We start from the raw sequence: 19,950 nt of genomic DNA, 5'->3' as shown, positions 1-19,950 counted from the left end.
TGTTCATAGAAGATGTGAGGGGAGCTGAAGATATGAGGCAGGGCTACTGGAGGGACCCAAAGGTCCTCTGTGGGAGAGTAGGTGATTTTTAGAGGAGAGCTCAGGTTCCTGGCAATGGAGCTGTTGCTCTGGCCCTAGAAGGGCATGTATCTTGTGAAACTGGTTTTCTGGGAGACAGTCTGTTCAAGAGACCCATCATGTAGTCACAGCCTGGTTTGTGTTGGAAGGGACCTTAAAGCTCATCCAGATCCAGCCCCCTGCCATGGGCAGGGACACCTTCCACTAGACCAGGTTGCTCCAAGCCCCTGTGTCCAACCTGGCCTTGAGCACTGCCAGGGATGGGGCAGCCACAGCTTCTCTGGGCACCCTGTGCCAGCGCCTCAGCACTCTCACAGGGAAGAAAAACTGCCTAAGAGCTCATCTCAATCTCCCTTCTGGCAGGTTAAAGCCATTTCCCTTGTCCTGTCCCTACAGGCCCCTGCCCAGAGACCCTCTCCATCTTTCTTGTAGCCCTGAAGAGGCACTGGGAGCTGCTCTTTGGTCTCCCCTTAAGAAGCCTTCTTTTCTCCAGGCTGAACAAGAAATCCTGCTGCAGCAGTCCTGCTATCCTTTCTCATATCTTCTCTCCTGCTTTGAGTTCATGGAAGCAAGTCCTTCCACAAATCACAAGCCTTTTGTGCTTTTAAGAGCACTTCCTTCATGCTCAAAACAAGAGAAAACCTAAAATAGGTCTCGATGGGCTTGGCAAAGGTTTCTTGAAGACTGAGCAGTTTTAGGAATAAAACTGGATGATTCTCCATCATGCTTGGGCAGTCTGAAAAATTCCACTGCCCAGATTCTTCTTCTTTCTATATTTCTATAAAATAGTGATATAGATTGATCAGGTTCCTTTCAAGAACACTATTTCTTGTTTTCTTTTCCTTCCTAATTTTCTAGCTTTATCAGAACATTGTCTTTTGGGGGTGGTTCAAGTGCAGCAGTTATGTTACCACTTTCAAAATGCACCTTAATGGTGATGGGTTACTGCTGTGTGACAGTGACTTCAGCTCGGGCCCTTTTAAACTGCACTTTTGCAGAAAATCGGGACCTTTTTTCCCTGTAAAGAGTCTCCTAGTGTGAAGTTCCCCTTTCTGCACTGAGTTTCAGCTTTAACAAATAATCAGTGCTTCAAACAAGACAGCTTTTATTTAAGGAGATGGCTTGATAGAACCACACTGATTTGTCAGCTCTATATTACTCGGAAGAAAAGCCTTCTGAAAGTCATTTGAGTTTGTGAAGCACAGTGTGACACCAGATTGGCTTTCACCAAACTAATGGTGACTGCACTCTTAGAGGAGGATGGGTTTAGTCTTTTTTCTTGTACCTTTTGGGGATTTTTTTCAACCACTGATCTACTTCATCCTTTCATAATTAAATCTTTTGCTCTGTGCTTTCAAAGGCTTGTGTTGAAGCAAGCTCTTGGTGGTGTAGAGATCTGAACTGGAAAGTGTCTCTGGGTTTCTTTCTGGACTTTTTGCCACACTGGGATAATCAACAATCCTCAGAAGCAGTTCACTCTGTCTCACAGATGCGTTACTCTGCAGATTCCATGACAGTTTCTGACATGGACAGTTGTACTTGTAGAAATTTTGTTTGTATCTTATCTGTTCTGCTTGAAAAATTAAAATAACATAATTGCTTACACATGCATGTAATTCATCCATATTCAGGAGCTTAGAAGGACATGCTATGTGTATGGCACTGGTAAACTAGCAAAACCAGAATACCTTGATATCCTGGAACATGACATGGGTATGTAGGCAGCAGTGTCCTGCTCCTGTGGTTGAGAGCGCAATAGGGTCCCTTGATGAATTCTTTGAATTTCATTGAAAGGACTTTTAAAGGACGTTTTTTTAGGGACTGTTATTTCCAATATAGAGTTGAAATGCTGCAATGCAGGTTTCAATGGCCACAGAACTGTTTTGCCCCAGACAAGGGACCACTCGCCATCTGTGGTGCTGATCATCTCTTCGGTTCGAAAGCTGCCCATGGCCTAATAACTCCAGTTGGATTGTCAGGGCGAGCAATCACCAAATGTTTATCAGCCTAGTGTTACTGCCTGATAACACTCACTTCACCCAAAAGCTTGTCTAAAAGCTTAATTCATGACTTATTATAGTAGATAAAAATGACACTTAATTTCAGTGAAGTTTGGCAGGCTTCTAGCTCATTCAGAATTTATCATCTAGAGCAGGATCAGCTAATATGCAGGCTTCAGATTAGACTTTAGTCAGGAGTTGAGCTGATTACTATAAGCCCTTTGAATATTAGGCTGTAGAAATAATAAAGGGATTGTGTTTGTTCAGCCCTAACATCTGAAGATGCACTGGGACTGTGAGCAGAGTCCCATTGAGACAACGCTCTATATTGTTTGGAAGGTGTTGTATCCAAATACTCACTTACAGTGATTGTTCATGAGTAATATGTCTTAAGAGCAGAGAAGTGAACGTGTTCATGGGGAGTCCTGGCAGGTACAGACTTCTGGGCCATTGGTAAGATTTGCTTTTTCATCATTTCCCCTGGCAGAGCCCCATTGAAGTTGTGGCAAAGCTGGTGGAAGAAAAGAGCTGGCCTGAGCTTTCACAAGGGTTGTTCAGCAGAAGCTGTGATGGGGAAACAGAACTGAGAAGCCCCTCAGGCTGATTCTTGAACACACGTCCTCATGTATTTGTTTAGAACTTAGCACTGCTTGGTCTTGCTTAAGCCTTTGTACTTCCTTTTAGCCAAAACTGCCCTGGCTGCCTGTGTTACTAGCCAGCAGTAAAGCAAGTGCTTGAAGAAACAGGCTCTGCAGAGGTAGGAGGACTCTGCTTGCTTAGAGCAGATGTGTAAAAAATGTTCCGATTGATATAATTTACCTAATTTCCAAGTTTGAAAAAGCATGGGGTAGCCAGTGCTCACTGTGGTGGTTTACCAGGGTCACCACACTTTCTACCAGTTGCCTATGTGGTGAAGACCTGAATTCAACAGCTTCATACAGTGGTTTTGAGAAGTTCTGCAAGTATGTGCTTTCTTCCTGTAACCATAGCTGTGACTCCTGGCAGCAGCAGACATGGTGAGTAAACCCCTTCTCATCACTAAAGCTGGCTGAAATTTGTAAGGCTCGGTTTTGATGTTGAATGTGTACAATTTGCTTGGCCTTCAAAGGAAGCTGTGAGCACTCCACCTGGTGGAAGTCGATTTAAGTAACTTAAAGTACTGCAGCTTTGGGGTCTGGAGCTTGGCACCTTGCTCAGTTTAGCTGCTTCCTTTCTTCCCTCAAACAACGCAGGAGGAGATCTGGGTGAGCATGTCCTATTTCCAATTTAATTTTAATCTAAACCCCATTTTAAAGCAGTCGTATTACTTCTACTGACAAGTGATTTGTGAGAGAATGATCTTCCATGAATACTGTTACTGGATTCTAAAAAGCGGATAAATAAGGCTGGGGCTGTGCTGGTTGCCATCAGTAAGGAGCCTGCCCTTAGGCGGCTGTAGTAGAGGGAGCAGGCAAGCAGCACCCTTTTCAGGTTTGGCAAAGGTTTCTTGTCAAGAAATCCTGTGAGGACACAAATTTTAGCAGCACATGGAGGTCTCAGTTGAGATTAGACCTTTCTGGACAGGCCTGTTTACAAAGACATGCTGAAGCAATAAGTAGGACAGTCTCAGGGTGGGAGAGATGATGTGGCGCAGCCAAGTGCAGTTGTATATTTGGCTATCCCTCTGACAAGTGTAGGTCAGAAGTTGCCACAGGGTCTTTTGGGTCTTATCCAGTCGTAGATAAAGGTGTCCCAAAAAGCTTGTGGCTTTGGAGACTATCGCTTCCATGCTAGAATTGATGATGTCTTTCTTCAAGAGAGGATTGGATCATTAGTATATGAAATACCAGCCCCTTCGCTGTCTAACAGGGAGCCCCCACTGCTTGCTCGTGCAGCCACCTCCCCTATGCTATCCATACAGTCTCCTGGAGAGACACCTCAGGGGACTGATCAGGCTAAAATCACCTGTTCCCAGTCGCCAGCAAGGGCAGAGCCAGTGTGAGGAGCCATGTGTGTCTTCACACAGTTTAATTTTTAGTTGGTGCAGCTCTGACCGTAGTTCCTGGCTCAGTGTCCTCGGAGCTGTGGGGGACTTTAGGACACAGCCATACTCCCCTGTGACCTCGCCATACAAGAACCACCTGGTGACATATGAGCAGGATCACTGTGCCACTTGCTGTAGGAGATGAAGTCCAGTTCTGCTGAGCAGAAGGCTTTTTTCCCCTGCTAAGTTCATGCTGTTTGGCAAGAAGGAGACTTGATACGTAAAAGTTGATTTATTTTTTCTTTTTTTTTCTCTCTTCAAAGTGTTACTATTATCAGCCTAAAGCAGTTAGTTGAGATGTGCTGGTTTGGGGACAGCCAGGCCATCGATGTATGGGTGCTGCTGTGTGAATGAAACAGGCTTCTCAAATCCCTTTTATTTTTATGCTGATTTTTGAAGTGACTTTTAATCCTTCAGACATATTGGTCCCTAAGCACTTTTTTCAAAGAGGAAAATAACCCGACTAAAGCAGTTTGGGTAATAATAATGCTTAGTGCTTAACGAATGCTGTGGAATTAATCTTCCTGGACCAATAAATTGAAATGAAATTGTGTTGATGTTGGCTGGGGAGCTGGGAAGTGACGTGAAATCAGCTTTCCTCAAGGCACAATGCAGCACCTCCCTCTGCAGTTTCACCATGGCAGGTGAAGGTGGAATTGGTGAACCTGTGAAATCTGGGTTCAAGCTGAGCCCTGCATTTTGGTTCTTGCCCTCTGCCCTCACTGCTGAATCAGATTTTGTCCTCCAGGATGGTCAGACCTGCCAAGAAGCAGTGGGAGTTCAGTCTCTGTGGTTCTGGGGAAGAGTCTGTTCTGCAGTGATGGCTTAGGAATGGGGAGATACCTCTGGTTCCCTGTCCTGCTCCCTCCCACATGCTGTCCCCCTGGGGTCAGTGAGGTGTCCCACATTGCTGGGCTAGACCTGTTAGTTTTTCTTCCTGTCATACAGCGAAGTCTTCTGGCCACCTCCTGCTGATTCAAAGAAGACTGAGTAATATCAATACCCCATGAGAAGGAACTGTTTCAAGTCATCCAGAGTCCTTCGTGCAGCCATGGCCTTTGCTCCCATGTGCTCCCAAAATGAAATGGAGAGTGCTGTGGGAGGGCGCTGGGTAGCATCACCTTGAGCCAATGGGTAAGAGCAGCATTGAGACTGTGATGCTTAATAATTTGGTGTACTAAGTGGTATGATTTCGTTTGAATTGTTGCAGGTTAAAATCAATAGTTTGATTATTTTTCTGTTTGTTTCCAGGTTACAAACTGATTGGGGGCCATTCTGGAGTGAAGTTCTGCTGATGGACAAAGGTAATGCTCTCTTTCCTTCTCTCATTTTCTAAATGTAAAGAAAAAAGTAGACATTCAGGTAGTGCAATTTCCAAATGAAATTTTGTTTAAAAAAAACTGTATTGAATGAATAAAGCCAAATTTCATCTTCCAAGCTGTAGTTTTACATTTCAAGCTATTAAAATCCCACTGCGAAGAGCAAGCGAGTGACTGTGGCCAAAAGCTGGGAACATCATTTTCTGTGTTGTTTTTTCCTGTTATTCTGCTGTCTGCTAAAATAACTCCTGCCTCCTGAGGTACACAGCAGGAGCAGAATACCACAGAGAGAAGTGGGAAGGTTTCATCACCAGTGTGAGGTCCCTGAAACAAAGATACTGCAGTCTGCCATTCCACTGGAATGGGCACACAAGGGCATTTGAACCTGTTGTTCTGGGACTGTGACCACATGCTAGTGGGGACTGGATGGAGCAGCCTTGAGGAGAAGGACTTGGGGTGTTCTGTGACAAGAAGCTCCCCTTGACCCAGCTTCAGTCTACTCTTGGGCCCAGAACCCTCCTGTGTGCTGAGCTGTACTCCCAGAGCGTGAGCAGCAGATGGAGGGAGATCTTGGACAAAAGTTCTGCCCTGTGAGGGTGCTGAGGTGCTGGCATAGGTTGCCCAGAGGAACTGTGCCTCCCCCATCCCTGACAGTGTTCAAGGCCAGGTTGGACAGGGTTTGGAGCAATCTGCTCTAGTGGAAGGTGTCCCTGCCTGTGGCAGGGGATTGGAACTGGATGAGCTTTAAGGTCCCTTCCAACCCAAAGCAGTCCATAATTATATGATGTTACATGTTTGGCAGTAATGTTGATATAACATACTAAGGCCTACAGCATTCGGGGGATGATAAACTGTGACAATCAGCACCTCATTAAGATGCCAGCACATCCCTAATTCTTGTGCTGTGGCAGGGATGAGTTCCTTGTCTCTTGGCTTGCTTTGCTGCATGATTACCTTTGGTTTTGAAAAGAACTCTTTGAATGGCAATCTCCAAAGTGAGTGGCTGCAACAAGGGTTTCCTATTGAAATGCCTGATGTCAGGGTACTGATTCATCAGAAGACTTGTTCTTGTAAGCAGATTGAGGAGCCCACTGCTGCAATGTCATGAGTATTTGTGAGACATCCTGGGCCTACCGATGCTTCTGCTGTTTACTCTTACAAATCTTTCTCTCTTCTATCATTTTTAGCATCGGAGAAGGCCATGAAATGTTTAAAGAAAAACTTGTCAAACTTCATCAATGCTGTAACCAAGAGAGAAAAGCAAAGCAGAGAACCCGTTTTTATTATAGAACAGGAATTTAGTGCAATACTGTAATGCCATTTCATAAAATAAATAGCAGCTCTGTGTGCTTAGATAGGACCCTACTATTTTTAGATAAAGCAGGAATTGAATGTAAAGTGCTCTAATAAATTGAGCTGAAATTGGTTACAGGCAGTGGTTTTGATTCAGATCCATACCAATATGTGAGTATCTTCAGGAGGTTTGTTTGAGGTTTGTATCGGCAGACAGCAGGAGCAGGGCTGAAAGGATTAGTTTTGAGTTTCATAGTGATATCTCAGATTAAAAAGATTGTGTCCTGTCATACTCTGGGAAACAGCAGAAAAGTTGTGAATTTTAGGAGGAGTGTTGATTTGCCTGTCTTATGAAATCCAAAATACCATAGGATCACAGATGGGTTTGCGTTGGAAGAGACCTTAAAGCTGATCCGGTCCGAACCCCCTGCCACAGGCAGGGCACCTTCCACTAGAGCAGGTTGCTCAACGCCCCTGTGTCCAACTTGGCCTTGAACACTGCCAGGGATGGGGCAGCCACAGCTTCTCTGGGCACCCTGTGTCAGCGCCTCAGCACCCTCACAGGGAAGAAATTCTGCCTAAGATCCTGTCCAAAGCCCCTCTCCATGTTTCTCGTAGCCCTAAAGAGGCAGTGGGAGCTGCTCTTTGGTCTCCCCTTAAGGAGCCTTCTCTTCTCCAGGGTGACCCATCCCAGCTCGCTCAGCCTGTCTCGAGAGCAGAGCTGCTCCAGCCCTTGCAGCATCTCTGTGGCCTCCTCTGGACTCGCTCCAACATCGCTCCCTCTTGTGTTGTTGCCCTAGAGCTGGATGCAGGACTGCAGGGGGGATCTCCCCAGATCGCAGCAAAGGGAGAGAATCAGTATATGGTGTGACTGTATACATACACCCTTTCAGAAGATCCAAATTTACAACTGTTTTAGATGGAAAATTCAACATAATCAATAACTTCTCACTTGCAACACCACAGCGTAACAATGTGTTTTACCAAAGCTTTTAACTGAATGAGCCAACAAAAGGAAGCAGGTGAAGCACTTCAGCTGTCTGAAATACTGTTGTAAAAGCTCACTAAATAGTACAAGGATCAATTCCCAGGATGCCCTGCTGAAAACTCCATTCTTTTCATTTGTCTGCTAAGAGTATTGCTTCTAGCACTAAATTAAATAAATACCCTGACCTTATAAACCCTCATTTACCACCAGAGAGTGGCTCTAGCAGGATGTTGCACTTCTCTTCCCACATCAGCCTTCCCACCGGGATTTAACGCCTATGCATGCAAGTTGCTTGGAGCACAGACTGTCTTTCATTATCTCAGTTAAATAATAATAAATGAGAGCGAATCTTTACTACTGTCCAGAGAAAAACTGAAATATGACAATGGTACCTTTTCATCTACCTTCTTCCAACTGAGTAGTCCTGTTGATCCAAAAGAAAGTCTCCACTGAGCAGCAGGGAAAGAATATGCAGGTAATCCCTGACATATGCACAGCCTTGCTATACAGTTGGAAAATTAAACAAATTCTTGGTGTTTGTTTGTGTCTTTCTCTGCTGTTAGTCAATGCTCCAAGGAGGCTGCTACAAGCACAAGTTTTTGGAAGTGAGAGCCACCACTGCACAGAGGCCACACTGAGCCTAGCCTGCGCCAATAAATGCGTCTTTTCGAGCAGGTAAAACCTTCATGCAGTTTTACTCTGGGATAGAGGCTTTGTTCCACTCTGTCCCTGTCCTGTTCCTCAAGCCTAGGGCAGTGTTACTTGTGTGTCCCGTTCATTTGGAAATTGTCGGAGGATGGGTTTGGAAGAGAGCAGATTGCTCCTCCTTCCTGCCTGTATTTCTCCCCTTCCAAGAGCTGCTGGAGCCCATAGGTCTGAGATGGTCAGATATGAGCTGGGTGGGTGGGCTCCATATCTCAGAGGCTGAGGAGGTGCCGCCTTCCCTAGAGCTGTGTCCTCTGTCAGACTAGCTGGGAACTGGTGGAAGGAGGAATTGGGAGGCAGGAGACACATACTTCTCCATGTACTGCCCTGCAATTCCCACTTGGTAGAGGTTTTTTTCCCTCTGGAGATCACTGCCTGAGACTCCCCGTGGCTCCAGGTGCTCTAGAGTACATAGGCTGGCCCATGTTGTGTAAAGCCACCAAGGTGCAAAGCGATGTGAGTATCTTTGGTTTGAAATTGGACCATTTTTCTTACTTCAAGTACCTTCACCCCCACCAGTTCAGTTGCAATCTCAGTGAGTGTAAAGTGGTGACTTAGTAACTTGCCTTCCTAAACCAGTAGCTAATAAATGACTTTCTACTCTAGTCAGTAAAGTGACCCCTGTTCTCAGGGGAATGACTTTGTTAGTTCCCTAAAGGCAATGAGCTCTGCCTGGATGGCAGCGGTGAGCAGCTCTAGCAGTGCTTACTCACTGGGCTGCTGAGGGAGCATTTTGCCAGGCTGGGGGAGTGCAGGATAGGGTTGGTGAGAGACACTCAGCAGAAATAAAAGCAGTGATGTGAAAGTGTACTGAGTGGGAGGACGTGGAGGTTATTCTTCGAGCTTTTTTGTCTCTACTTCGTCAGCTAATTCATACGATGGGGCTTCCTCTGGGAGCTGGTTGTCAGTAACACCCATTCCGCCCTGAAGCCTGTGTATCCGACATCCCACTATTTCCATGCAAAATGAGCCAAATTCCTCTTGAATCCCACTTTTTCTATTTCATAGTCTTCAAGTTGTAGTAATGGAAATATTTCATGAGGGTATTGAACTGGCAGCATTAGCGCAGAAGGACTGGTAGAATTTTTGAGGCACTTTGAAGCTGTGTCCCATGTTAGTGTTAAGTGTAAGCATTAGACACTGGTCATCCTGTGAAGTCTGCATTCTGAAATGCTAATTGGGGCTCTTGATGGGCTTTCAGCATCCTGGCTTGAAAGGACACAGCAAATGGCAGGTTTAATGTACAAGTTTTGCAGCTTTTCTTCAGAGCAATTAAATGGTTGGGAAGGAAAATGTACTGCTTGTGTCTTTTGTCTTTTTCTTCCTTTTTTCCTGTGTGTCAGCTGGCAGTGGTGCATTTGATTCTGCAGTGGTGACTGGACTGGCAGGGAGAGGATTGCCATGTATATTGTCCCTCTGTCCCTGTACAGAAGGTACATCATAAACAGCAAATAGAAAGCAATAGCCTTGTCAGAGTGAGGAATTTTTCTCCTGATATTTCACTGCAGACCATTTAACACTGTTCCCATTCAAAAAGACCCACTAGGTATTTCTTAGCAGCAGCAGTAGCCTGTCTGGAGTATGGGGTTGAACCAGGAAAGTCAAACAAGTATAAATTGTACAGTGCAGTACTTGGGATAGATCACCATGCGTGATACATTCCATGTGCCTCTACCTCATCATCCCCTGACTGTCATTTGTCACTTTTAACAGGAAACCTGGAAACAGTAGCCCTAATGATAATGAAAGCTGGAATGCTCATTTTATTAATGGTAACAACCTGAATGCAAGAAACAGCTTTCCAGGAGACTGTGCTGAAAAATGTTCTCATTTATTTACCTTCTGAAGGTGAAAAGGGTGGCACTTGTTTCTTTTCCATATGGACTGCAGCTGTCTGTCTGCTCTTTTCAGACCTCTCCTGAGTTGGAAGGCTTAAGGCTCAATTTGAGATGCATCCTAAGGCTAACTTTACACCTTAAGCTTAACATAAATCATAAAACCATGGATGGTTTGGGTTGGAAGGGACCTTAAAGCTGAACCCAGGACACTGATCCAGTTCCAAACCGCCTGCCACAGGGGGACACCTTCCGCTAAAGCAGGTTGCTCCAAGCCCCTGTGTCCAACCTGGCCTTGAACACTGCCAGGGATGGGGCAGCCACAGCTTCTCTGGCCCCCCTGTGCCAGCGCCTCAGCACCCTCACAGGGAAGAATTTCTGCCTAAGATCTCCTCTCAGCGTCCCCTTTGGCAGGTTAAAGCCATTCTCCCTTGTCCTGTCCCTACAGGCCCCTGTCCAAAGCCCCTCTCCATGTTTCTCGTAGCCCTAAAGAGGCAGTGGGAGCTGCTCTTTGGTCTCCCCTTAAGGAGCCTTCTCTTCTCCAGGGTGACCCATCCCAGCTCTCTCAGCCTGTCTCGAGAGCAGAGCTGCTCCAGCCCTTGCAGCATCTCTGTGGCCTCCTCTGGACTCGCTCCAACAGCTCCACATCCCTCTTGTGTTGTTGCTCCCATAGCTGGATGCAGGACTGGGGGTGGGGTGGGCAGAGCCTCTCACCTTCAGAGAGCTGGTGGATGGTTTGGTGGGGCAGGTTTATAATGTGGCAGCTCTTTTGGAGGACAAGAGAAGCAAATTTTTCATTTGGATGGTGTTTCCCCCTCAAGGCAGCAGTGGTGCTGTGTTGAACTCCAGAGGTGGCTGCATCGAGAGCATGAGGAGGGGACACACACACGACAACCCCTCACCTTAAGTGCTGCAACATCCCAAAGTCATAATTTGCCCTACAGATACAGCCTGTTGCTATCAGTTGCTGCTCTCAGCTGGTTTCGCTGTGTTTGTAGTGTCTCTTTAGCTTAATTGTCTAAATGGAAATGTGCAAGTGACCAAATTTTCTAATCAATTAGAACAAGTATGGGGACTGGGGCTTCTGACACCCAGTTGCAGCACCGGTGCCAGGCAAACCTGATGTGATTATGTTTTCTGGCTGAGCATCTAATGCCCAATCAATTATTGTGGAGAGATGGAAGAGCTAAATATGATTTAAATTAACAGGGTTTATTACCTTTGCATCTGAGGAGGAGGCAAACCAGACAGAGTGGAATATCCTGTACAGAAATTGGTTCATATTTCTTCTGTAAGTTTGAGGTTTATACCTGTACTTGAAGGCTTCAGCTTGTACAGTAGACAACAGCTGAAGCTCTGTTCAGATGATCTCAGTAAGTGTGTGGCCAAAAGCCAGTGATCACAGTAAGCCCTGCAAAATGAAGATATTGAAAATGAATAATCTCTCGTAGGAGAGGTACTTAATAAGGTCATTAAAAATTAAGAAGAAACTTGAAACCTAGATTAAAATGAAAGCTTTTTCTCGTTAAGTCACTTGACTCCAGAGTCAAAATTCTTCAGGGAAAAGAATTGGAATGTTATGATATCAAAGGCGTTGACATGCAGGTTTGTAAAACTTGGAACCTGAGCCTGAAAGCTCAGACTCCTTCTATCTGCAGCCACTATCCTTGTCCTTCTGAGTTAATATTCCTTTCTCCCAGTGTTTCAATTTGTGGGGTTTTTTCTGTTTACAGAATTAATGTATTGTGCCCCAGAGTTCATTGTTTTCTTCAGATTTGATTTGATTCTTTCCTGGTTTCTGACCTTTGGCACTGTTTGTCTTCCAGGAGCTCTTGAAATAACCCTAGACATGTGGTGGGGGACATGGCAACATAGAATATATCTAGTTCATGTCCCATCAGTGCTGGTAAGGAAAAGAAGTCTTTGTTCCTTTGAATGCTGCTCTGCCAGCTCTGTAATGGTCTGGGGCATTTATAAGAGAAAATGGTAACATGGTCCATCAGGTGAGATGGGAGCAAACCCTGGTGATTTGGCTGGGTGCATGTGTCCCAGCTCGCAGGAGTGTTGGCACTTTGCTGAGGTGCTGGCAGCGTTGGTGGTGCTCAGTGTTTGTGCAAGATGGGGTCACAGCAGCTGCTTGGTACCATGCAAAAGAGTGAGCTGCTCTGGGTGGTTTTTGGTATGATTTGGTATGACAACAGCTCCACATTCCTCTTGTGGTGTTGCCCCAGAGCTGAATGCAGCACTGCAGGGGATGATGCTCTCGTCTGTGACAAATGCTTAGTACTATGCAGTCTTACAAGCAACTTTGAGGCAAAGTGCAGCATGGGTATAGAGTATCATCTACTCCAGCGATCAACTGATTAATGTTGACCCCTGGTAGGGAGCATGAAGGGTAAAAGTGCTGGTGGCAGTGATCATGAAAGGACAGAGCACACTGTTCCCAAGAAGGGATGGCGGGGAAAGAGCAAAATAAAACCAAGAGGGTTTGAGAGGCAGACTTCAGTGAACCCTGAGAACCAGCGGGAGCCATCCTAGGCGAGAAGAGTTTGACATCAAAGGAGTTCAGGAGAACTGGCAGGATTTTAAACCCTGTTTAGGCAGAAGTGCAAATTGCAGGAATAAAAAGCAAAGATATGAAGAATAAGAAGAAACCAATCTGCTCTTCTGCAACCTTGTGATCCTCCAGCTGAAAATGAAATGAAGAGCACAAGTGCGCAGGCTCATATTAGAAAGGTGAAGGCAAACACACATCCCTGGCAGTGTTCAAGGCCAGGTTGGACACAGGGGTTTGGAGCAACCTGCTCTAGGGGAAGGTGTCCCTGCCCGTGGCAGGGGGTTGGAACTGGATGAGCGTTAAGGTCCCTTCCAACCCAAACGATTCTATGAGCCTATGATTTTAAGAGGGTATAAAGCAGAAGCTGCTTTATGGGAGGTGGATGCACTGCCACATTAAAGCATGTATCTTCTTCACAGAGGTCTGATTGACTGCCAGGGGCATTCTGGTAATTATGGCAAATAAGACTGGTAGATCCAAGATCTGATGGGAATTCCAATAAGGTAGAGGCTGTCTTGCATCTAGGGGAGAGCAGGAGTCACCTGTGAGCTTCCTGGCACGTTTCATGTAGTCTTTCATCATTCCATGGTGGTGGAGTGCTACGCAGTCATGGCTTGTCTCTGCAGTATCACATCAAACCTGTTTCACACTTGGGATCTTTAATAAAACAAAGGTGTTCTGGTGTGTGTGGGTTGAATTTTTATGCTTGCTTGTGCTGTTTGGGAAGGGAAGAAATACTGTGCACAGTTATCTGCTCAAGGAGGGTCACAGAGCCTGCAGGGGAATGGGAAGGTGACAGTGGAATTCTGTTTGTACCAGGGATTGTGAAACAATCTCATCAGACACAAGATATCGCTTCCCCCCTGCTCCCCTTTAGAAGGGAAATGGCTTTTTGCCAAATAAGCAGCTTTGTAGACTTGACCTGGTATTTTTATAGAACAGTTAGAAAGTATTAAAAATTCAAGGACTGTTGGACAGTGATGGCTGTCCAGTGTGCATCAAAAGCCTATGGATTTTCTGCCAGCCTTGCCCTATTAAATATACAAAGTACAAGTTATGTAGTTAAACATGTAAGAGTTTTATAAATGACTTTTATAGTTGGTATTCAGGAAATCTTCCATGTTGGGAGACAAAAAAAAATAAGGGGGGAGATTTAAAAAGCAAAGCTGTTTTAACTTAAAGGATCTTTGAGATGGTAAATTGGTTTGAATGCAGCATTTGAATCCTTGCCTTTGAGGCAGGTGAAGAAATGTTTGGGCCAATGGGCTGTTTTTATTGATGCTGGGTCTAGAATTTGTGTGTTTTAGCACCGTCAAAGTGTGGAGCTGCCAGTCTGTCTCACTTGGAGAAGTCTTGATTGTTCAGGGCTTGTTCAGCCTGGAGAAGAGAAGGCTTCTGGGAGACCTTAGAGCAGCTTCCAGCACCTAAAAGGGCTACAAGAGTCATTCTATGATTAATTCCATGCACTGTAGTAGAAATGACATCGTCTTTGAAGTAATAGAAGAATACTTAGGGACTGTGTATCTTAGAGGAAAGCCTAGAGGATAGCCCTCTGTCCTATGAGAACTCCTGTGCAACCTTTTAGAGATGTGTCATCTTCTCTTTTATTGTTGCCAAAGTTTGTACTATTTTTGAAGGTTGTGCTTAATATCACTTAATTCTCTTAGGGTAATGGATGGGGAGCCATCTTGCTGATAGGGAGCTAAGGTGGGACAGTGGGAAGAAGTTTATTTGATGGATACGTTTTCTAGGTAGAGGCTGGTAAATCTCTGCGCCCTTGTGAAGGGCACACACAGAATGGAAACATAATTCAAAGTTATGTGATAGGCAGTGTCTGATAATACAGCCCTGGTTCCACTTGGGGAAAAATGAAAACCCAAACAAAAATGTATGACTTGAACTAGGAAATCCTAAGACTACCTGTATGTCTTGCTGGAAGAGTAGATAAAACTAGTTCCTTGTCTCCCCAGATACCCAGGCACTTCTGATGACAGGTATCCAAAGTCACCAACCAGCCTCTCTAGGCAGATGTGCCAGATGATGCTGCTTTTTTTCCCCCCAAATTAAGGCACACCAGTAGAAGGAGAGCAGCTGGAATCAGCTCTTCAAAGGAGCTGTGCTGATCAAAGGAGGCTTGGCTGCATGCTTTGCTGAGATCTGAGCTTGGCAGGAGCTGAAAGCTGTACACCATGGCTTCTTGCAGAGGCTTCTCATGTTCTTATGACTCTAAGCTCCTACACTGTGTTGGACCTGCTGCATGCCCTCCAAAATCTCCCTGGGCTCTGACTTTGCTGACATGCATAGACTGAGGACAGGAGGAGGCTCGTCTGCAGGACCAGAGGTTGAGAACTGTGTGTGTGTTCTCAAACAAAAGTTCAGGAGAGTTCCCACACTCCCTGGAATACTCACTAATCCTATTTAGTTTATCCCTGTCTATCTTCTGATTTGTGTAGTCAAACAATTCCTACAAAACATCTCTGCAGTATATGTTTCATATGCTGCATTTGCTGTAAACTGCTCTGAGAAAGTGACTCTCAAACTTTGCGTGCTGTTGGAATTACTTTCTGTCTGCTTCTAAAGCTGGCACATGGTAATTGTTGTTGTCCAGTCACAAGATGCCAAGTGAGAGAAATTAATTAAATCCAAAACGAACAGTAGCTTTAGGAAAAGGAAAGTTATCCTTTAATCTCAGCGCATGGTTGAGATGCTGCTTTCTTTTCAAATGAAGTTCTCATTTAGTACTGTAAAGTTTCTGTGGCATTAACCGTTAGTCCTGTCACTTTTTCAGGGCGGAGCCTGACTGCTTTAACTTGCACCAAGCTCTGGTCTGATCACAAACCAGCTTTTCTACATGAGGCTGAAGCAATATTCACCAACACCTCATTTTATCTTGGCTTTGCCAGCGTAGCATGTGATTTTCTGTACTGCCTAAGCTCCAGCTTCTTGGCATCACGAGGTGAGCTGAAGACCTGGTTTCAAAGTCAAGGCTTTGGTTTCTTGAAAACAGACCAGTCCTCAATCTAAACCTTCTGATATTATCTGAATACATCAAGGCACATCAAGGAAATGTGAAGTGACGTATTTGGAACAAAAGCTTGTTTGTAGTCAGCTGATTTCATATCTGAGCACCTGCTAGAATATAGAATCACAAAACAGTTTGGGTTTGAAGGGACCTTCAAAACTCATCTTGTCCAACCCCCCTGCAATGAGCAGGGACATCTTCAGCTAGATCAAGTTGCCCAGAACCACATCCAGCCTTGGCCTTGAATGTCTCCAGGGATGGTGCATCCACCATTTCTCTGGGTAGCCTATGCCAGTGTTTTACCACCCTCATTGTACAAAATTTCTTCCTCACATCCAGCCTGAATCTCCCTCTTGTAATTTAAAACCATCACCCCTTATCCTACTGCAACAGGCCCTACTAAAAAGTCTCTCCTCGTCTTTCTTATAGGCCCCTTTTAAGAACTGAAAGGCCCCAGTAAGGTTTCCCCAGAGCCTTCTCTTCTCCAGGGTGAACAAGCCCAGCTCTCTCAGCCTGTCTCCAGAGCAGAGCTGCTCCAGCCCTCTGGTCATTTTTGTGGCTCTCCTCTGGATCCTCTCCAACAGGTCCATGTCTTTCCTGTACTGAGGACTCCAGGAGGAGTATTTGCCTCTCCCTTGCCCTCCCATGGGTACAACACGTGGCTCAGGTTGGCAGACAGCATTTTCACATGGATGCTTCATTTGAGCTCCTGGTGTTTTCTTCTTTGTTCTTGAAATGTCTCTCACTGTTCAGGATGGTGTCATGTGCGCTGGATTTTGGTTTTGAATGCCTCCTCTGTGGACTTGCATTTCATGTGGTTGCCAGCATGGATTTGGACCTGGTTGTTAATGCTTTGTGTAGGGAGTTTGCCCATCTTCTTGGGGAGCTGCTCACCATGGGGCTGCAGGACCGTGGGGGTCAGGAGGAGACACAGACCTACCCTGGGTTTCTTTTTCAAGACACCTACATCAAGTGACATTAAACTGGCTCCTGTGTTTCTGTCTCAGCATTCAGGCAGCTTCACTGAGGTCTTAGCAATGGAAAGCTTGACTCAAACATCACTAGAAGATTACTTGCAGTAGTTAGCAGGGCATACAAAGCCCCATGCTCCGAGTATCTTGGTGTGTTGCTGTGCTGTGGATTTCTGCAGACCTCGCTTGGTGGACACTGGCTGTGCACTGGTGTCCCCTCTCCTTCAGGAGGGCTCCAGCTGGTTTTGCTCAGTTTTCCTTGTGCCAGGGTTTATTAGATATGGATGCATGGTTTGGGAGGGTTGTTGGGAGGTTAGTTGATTTAAGCCTGTTTTCCCGTCTATTTGCAGGTGACTACGGAGTACAAGCAGCTCGTTTTGAGGAAGCAATGACAGCAAAACACTGCACGCTGTCACTGGTCGGAGAGCCCATCATGTACCTGGAGATTAACTGGTTTGTGAGGCTCCTGCAACCAGCACAGCATCTCTACTTTCCTGGTTACAAATGCATAGTTCCCAGATGAGATTAGGTAAGAGTTGGACAAAATACCTCCCTACTGGAATATTTGAGTGTAGACCTGTGTTTTAATTCCATTTTATCGCTCATCAGTCAGCTCTGCACTGACAATAAAAAAGCCCACTCGTCATCTATTTGATTTTAACCTTCATCTCCTCATGCTCTTTCTCATCTCTTTCTACCAGTTTGATTTTCATTTCTGTATCTCTTAAAGTGTGATTACTTCTGAAGGGGAAGAGAACGTAATATAGTACCTCCCAGAGGTGCAACAGCAGAAGAGTGAGTGAGCTGTGTGTTGTGCTTGGGGACATGGATGATAACTAGTGCGAATGTTACTGACAGCTAGAGCAGGTGACTGAGTCTGCAAATTGCCTTTTTTGTTTGTGAGCTTCTCTTGCAGTCTGATCTTTGTTCTAACTCTGTGAGGCAGTTTCGATGGGGCTTAGAGCAACCTGGTCTAGTTGAAGGTGTCCCTGCCCGGGACAGTGGCCTGGAACTGGGTGATCTTTAGGATTCCTTCAAACCCAAACTGTTCTATGATTCTAAGACCAGCTGTAAGAGTTCAAACCAAAAATCTATCTCCCCTACCTCCAGCAGAACCTGGAGTGCAGGATAAGAAAAGGTGAAAAGCGCATCATCCTCTGCCAAAATGAGATGAGTAGTTTTTAATCTCCCTTTTGGGTGGATTTGAGCTAAAAAGCTCAAAACATTTTAATGATCTCTGATGAAAGAGTTTTTACAAATGCAAAGAATCCCCATGGCAGATGTTCCTTTGCATCCAGGCTGCTTTTAACAAAAACATAGAATCCTAGACTGGTTTTGGTTTGTAAGCTCACCCAGTTCCACCCGCCTGCCATGGGCAGGGACACCTTCCACTATATCTGGTTGTTCCAAGCCCCGTCCAACCTTGAACACTGCCAGGGATGGGGCAGCCACAGCTTCTCTGGGCAACCTGTGCCAGTGTCTCCAAACAATCTGAAAATCTGAAGCAATGCAGCAAGGAAACACAGCACATGGTGCGAGGGGTTTGAGAACTCATCACAATACTGTTAGATGCTGCTGCTCCTGAAGTCCAGCCCTGGTGTTAGTGAGCATGTTAGTGGAGCTGAGCACAGGGTGGTTTAGGTTACTCGTCTTGTCCATTCCGTGCCTCTCTGTATTAGCAGTTTGTGGTGGTACTTCCTTTTCACTTCCTTCTCGTGGCCTGAATTTGTCAGTGAGGGGGGAGGGCAATGCAATTTTTGAGTGAGTAATTATATGCTACAAAGGCATTCCAAATGATTGAGTAATTGTGTAATCAAGTTACTTTGTCATGTATTATGTGCCTGAGAGACAGAAATTGCTCTGTCCTAAAAATAGCATTTTAAAAAGAGCACACGCTATATTTTGAAGCTGCATTTCTTAGGATCCGCTGAATGTTTTTAAAAAGAATCAAAAAAGAAAGTGATAAAATGCTAGTCTTGCTGTCTTAAAAATTGCAACTGAGCTTTGGCTCATCAAAGCAAGTGATTTGCTTAATATGGTAACTGAAGCCTGCACCAAGCTCACTTTTCCATTGTCAACAGAGGGGAGCTGTAGCCTAAGAGCTAGTCCTAAAATAGGTAACAGGGCCCCTGACATCCAGTGCTATAACACGGAGTGGGTCCTGGGGTTTGTGCTTGGGTTGAGAGCGGGGCCCATGGGCTCTGCAGCCCCCTGGCTGGGTCTCCAGCAGGTGCTGCCTGGGTCTTCCTCTCTCCTCCTCCTTCTCTTGTATTTACACTTCAAGAACTTAAGGACTATTGGGACTTTGTATTTCAAGGCCAGGTTGGACAAGGCTAGGTGTCCCTGCCCATGCAGGGGGTTGGAACTGGATGAGCTTTAACGTCCCTGCCTGCATAAACCATTCTGTGATTCTATGACTCCAGCTTCATCTGTCTCCAGGAACAAACATGTTATTATAAAGTGAAGGAGGTTTTATAGCATATTAGCTGGCATTGAACGGTTACCTGGCTCTGGTCCTCTTTCTCATCTTGTTTTTGATTAGTGGCTGTGGAGAAGAACCCCTGTGTACGTGTTTGCATTTATGAGCATCAATAATTATAGAATCATAGACTGGTTTGGGATGAAAGTAACCTTAAAGCTCATCCAGTTCCAGCCCCCTGCCACAGGTAGGGACACCTTCCACTAGGGTAGGTCTCAAAGCCCCATGCTTATTACTGCTTATAAGCAAATGCTCATTTTTATTCTATTGATGTTTCTGTTCTTTATCTCATTGACTAGGCCGTCTCCTGCCTGGCTGGGGAAACCCCCTCATGGCTCATGGCCTGTGAGCAATTTATTGCTCTTGAGTTGTGCTGAAATCACTCAGTCAGAAATCACTGCCCAAGTTCAGATGTAGTAAATGCAGTGAATTTAATCTCAGCTAGATTGGAAATTAAAACTGATAAAGTAGGAGGAATGTTGGAAAATCCATCCCAGTACTATGCAACAATATTTCCTGTTGAGTTTGTAAGGTAGCTGTGTTCAGGAACATCAGTTTGTGCCCTTTCTCCTCGTTCCCCTTTGGCAGAGCATGCACAAGGTCAACCTGACTCCAGTTCCAGCCACAGCAGAGCCCTGTGGACCACTCTATTTCAAGCAATGTGGGGCAGAAATCCCTCC

General features: G+C 45.4%; 1 pseudogene; it reads left to right on the top strand.

Moving 5' to 3' along the window:
- The window catches only part of LOC104405475, a 65,703-nt pseudogene that overhangs the window by 6,176 nt on the left and 39,577 nt on the right, over positions 1-19,950 (top strand).

This window comes from Nestor notabilis, unplaced genomic scaffold (genome assembly GCF_000696875.1).
Source record: "Nestor notabilis isolate BGI_N333 unplaced genomic scaffold, ASM69687v1 scaffold3385, whole genome shotgun sequence".
NCBI classification, from domain to species: domain Eukaryota; kingdom Metazoa; phylum Chordata; class Aves; order Psittaciformes; family Psittacidae; genus Nestor; species Nestor notabilis.
This window is presented reverse-complemented; position numbering and strand designations above follow the sequence as displayed.